This window comes from Monodelphis domestica, chromosome 2 (assembly GCF_027887165.1).
Source record: "Monodelphis domestica isolate mMonDom1 chromosome 2, mMonDom1.pri, whole genome shotgun sequence".
NCBI lineage: Eukaryota > Metazoa > Chordata > Mammalia > Didelphimorphia > Didelphidae > Monodelphis > Monodelphis domestica.
The window spans coordinates 145,239,826-145,244,422 of NC_077228.1; positions in this window are offsets into that span (position 1 = coordinate 145,239,826).

The window sequence follows — 4,597 nt, forward strand, 5'->3', positions numbered from 1 at the left end:
TTCTCCCACTGAGGAACACCAACACTCTTTTTCCTGGGAGCAAGCAAGGTAAGTGTCTGTGGTGGGAAGAGAAGTGGTGCCAGTAGAGTACTTTCCCAATCTGGGCTGCACAGATATAGCTCTGAACCTACACCATTGCTGTCCTGCTTGTATTTCCTTTTTACTACTCTTTTATAATTGTCTGAAATGGAACTGACCAAAGTGCTACCCAGGGAGCTTTGATAGCTCAAAAGAAAGCCAGCAGTCCAGTGGTCAAACCATGGCAAGAAGCAACCCTGAGAAACAAGCTGCCTTATCCTACCCAGAAGGGAATTAACCTGGAAGCTGTGATGTCATATCCTTAAAGGATTAGCTCATCCATCAGTTCTGTTGCACCTGGAAGTGAATTCAGTGGTAGAAATATTTTGTAATCACCACTATCATTTGAAACTAAGAAGCTAAGAGGTACATAGAGGGGGGAAAGATAGCTGCTAATTTCAGGTGGTCATACTTTGGCTTGTAAAAACTAATTGATGTTCATTGCTTATTACTGCTAAATGAAGAGACATTAACTGGTCAAAATTACATTAGATGCTGATCACTGGTTGGATGATATTGAAGAGATATAAACTGAGCTATTGATTTGGGGGCGGTTGGGGGCTCAAGCCCTATCACTTAAGCTTACGCATAAAATGTTGAGGGAGAGATGTAGCTACCCCTCTGGGGACTTGACCTGCCGGTATTTTTATGAATTGGAATAAGAACCCCCAGAGTTTATAGGTACTATATCTAGGTTGGGTCTTATATGTAGTAGCCATTTAATAAATTGCTAAATTAAAGTGAATTTCCATTTTACCAATAAAGAAACTGAGGCCCAGAGAGGTTCAATGATTTAGTAAGGTTATACTGATAAGTGATAAGAGTTTGGAGACTCAAATCCAGGAGTCCTGGGGATAACTCAAGGTTATTATCTATATACCTTGCTACCTCTCATCACACTGAACAGACAAATATGCCTATCAGGACTCATAAGTCCACGGACAACAGAAGAAAAATCTAGTAAAATGTTAGTGGGCTTGGGGGCTTCACCAGAGGCATACAGGAAACCAGAGGAAGGTTGCTGGGATACTTGGTGATAGGGCTTTATAATCACTAGTGGGAAAAGGGGAGCCTCCATGCATATTGACCTGGATTAAAAGCCATCCTGTTGTTAATGTAACATAGCAATCTGCTTTCCCTAAATGGAAAAGAAAAGTGCCCTGGGCATCTCTGATAATGGGTTCAGTAAAAGGCAGGCTACAGGGAGCTGACCGTAGGGAGAAAGCTAACCTTAAGAGACAGCCATAGTCACAACCAAATAAGCAAGCCTTTTTAATTGAGCTCTTGTGGGTGTATTGGGGAGAGATGAATCATTTTCCTTAAAGGGCAATGGACACCTCACAGTGAAGTAAAAATGCCTTTTGCGTCTCTTTTTCTGGAAGAGCTTATTCTAACTCCATCCTCATTTTCATAGATACCCAGGCCAAAAGAACTTGATGTTATTATTAACTATAACTTTTGAGTCTTGGTATTTATTTCAAGCAAGTAAAATTATATCACCTTCTATGAAACTATTTTCCAAAAAAACTATTTCTAATCCTCCTAGGAAAACCAAATTCTAGGTAAAGACAAATTGCAATTATCCATCTTGTGACTTGATCATTTCTAGATCCTTTTCTCTTATATCCAGCATTCTTCTGTTCTGTTTCCTGGATGATTTTGTTGTAATCAGGCAGTACAAGTTAATCTGATTGGGGAGGGGGGGACGTTACATAATACATTCTGAAGCCAAATGTAAATGATCACATATAAACCATACTATTGTTCTCCCTGTTAGCAAGGATAATTAGGAGTTCATTGGGGGCAGCTAGGTAGCTCAGTGGATTGAGAGCCAGAGACAGTAAGTTTGGGGTTCAAATCTGGCCTCAGACACTTCCCAGCTGTGTGACCCTGGACAGGTCACTTAACCTCCATTGCCTAGACTGTACCACTCTTCTGCCTTGGAACCAATACACAGTAGTAATTCTAAGACAAAAGGTAAGAGGTTTTTTTGTTTTTTTTTTAAGTTCATTGAAATAGGAAAATAAATAACATTCAAAAATCTGTTTAGAAGAGTGAAAAATATGTGTCTGAACTGTTTTCTTTCTTAAAAAACAAAAAACTAAAGGAAATTGAGTGCATGTCAACCTCATGCTATCCCCATGCCTTTGGAGAGTTAACCAGGAAAACACTAGGTGAGGTGCGACATCTAGTGGCCATCACCTGCTATTACAGTTGCTTCTCTCTAGATGTGTTGTTACAATCTTACAACTGAAACGGGACATTGGCTACCACTTAATAAGAAAAATAGCTAACACTGACTTTGTACTTTAAAGTTTGCAATGCCTTTTTAAAAACACCCCATTTTGGAATAAACTAGAAGCCTTCCCAATAAGATCAGGAGTGAAACAAGGATGCCCATTATCACCTCTACTATTTGACATTGTACTAGAAACACTAGCAGTAGCAATTAGAGAAGAAAAAGAAATTGAAGGCATCAAAATAGGCAAGGAGGAGACCAAGTTATCACTCTTTGCAGATGACATGATGGTCTACTTAAAGAATCCTAGAGATTCAACCAAAAAGCTAATTGAAATAATCAACAACTTTAGCAAAGTTGCGGGATACAAAATAAACCCACATAAGTCATCAGCATTTCTATATATCTCCAACACAGCTCAGCAGCAAGAATTAAAAATATCCCATTTCATTTTCAGTACAACCCTTGGAGTTAAGTCTCCATTTTTCAGATGAGGAAACTGAGGCAGACAGAGGTTAAATGGCTTGTCCGGGATCACATTATCCAGTCAAATTTGTACCTGAATTGCATCGCCCTCCATGTACTCAACAAGTGGGTTTTGGTTTCTGCTTGAAGACTGCCAATGGAGCTCTGGCCACCATCTGCAGCAAGCAATCTCACTTTTAGAAAGCTCTTCTTATTAATAAAATGTTCTTTATTTCAAGGCTAATCTAGACCTCTGCAGCTTCCACCACCCTCACTATCAGGTGTTCTGCTCTTCTCCAGACTAGGCATCTCTGTTTCCTCTAACTCCCCAAATAGCACGGTCTCTGGTGTTCTAACTATCCTTTTACCTTCCTCTGCATTCAGCCAAGCTTCTCAATAGCCTTCCCAAAAGGTGTCTTCTAGAAAGAGCACAGTACTCTAGACATGGTCTACACAGAGTAGGTTACGTGGCCAGAGAATTGCTTTATTTCAGACACAAGAGTTTATTTTAATACATAGTGTTTTGTTTTTATTCCTATACTATACACTGTTGACTCCTATTCAACTTGGTCAGCTGAAATAGTGTGGAACAAAAGATAGACCTAGGAGTCAAGAAGACTTTGGATTGAATCCTGTTTCTGACAATTCCTACCTATATGGTGAACTTTAGGGAGTTCTTTAATGTCCTTAAGCCTCAGATTACTTACATATAAATGGGACTAATGGATAGCTAGACAGCAGAGTGAATGGCATGCCAGTCCTGGAGTCAGGAAGACCGGAGTTCAAATTCAGCCTCAGAGAGTGTGTGACCTTGGACAAGTCATTTAACCTTCAGTTTCCTCATCTGTAAAATGAGCTAGAGAAGGAAATGGCAAACCACTCCAATATCTTTATGAAGAAAATCCTGAAAGAGGATATGAAGAGTCAGATATGACTAAAAAAAAACTGGAAAACAACAAAATGAGGATGATAATAATAACTATGAATCTTATTTCATAGAGTTTTGAGAATCAGCTGATATAATGTACTTAAAAGGGGTTTGATGAATTGCAAACCTTAAAATGCTATATGTGCCAGATTTTTTTAATTATAACTTTTTAAAAGTTTATTTATTTAGTTCTTTCCCCTCCTCTCACACCCCTCCTGTAGCCAGCGAGCAATTCCTCTGGGTTTTACATGGGTCATTGATCGAGACCTATTTCCATATTTTTTAATTATAATTTTAAAGGGGGAATAGTGGATAAACCACTGATCTTGGACAGAGAAGATCAAATCTTGCTTCAGATACCTACTAATCATATGACTCTGGACAAAACACTTAATCTTTCTTAGCCTCACTTTCTTTGTATTATGGGAATAATCACAACTAAAATACATTTCACAGTTTTTCCTATTGTGAGAACCCAAATGAGATAATTGTGTAAAGTGCTTTGAAAACCATAAAGTATTATAACTATATCTGTTATCATTAAAACTCCCAGATCATTCTCACATGATCTGTTTTCAAGCCATATTTCCTCCTTCCTTGTACCTGTAAGTTTATTCTTTGAACTCAAGTGTAGGGACTTTATATTTATCTCTATTAAATTAGTTAATAAGGCCCATCATTCTGGTATACTGAGATCTTTTTGGATTTTGTCTCTGTCTTATGGTATGTTTGTAGTCTCTCCCATCTCCATGGCATCTGCAGACTCTAGAAGTTTACCATTTATGTCTTTATCCAAAAAGTTGAGAAAAATTTTAAATAAGCCAAGGTCAAGGACAAATGTCTGTGGCTCCACTCTAGCCATGACTTTGAGTCATTAATGACTGTTT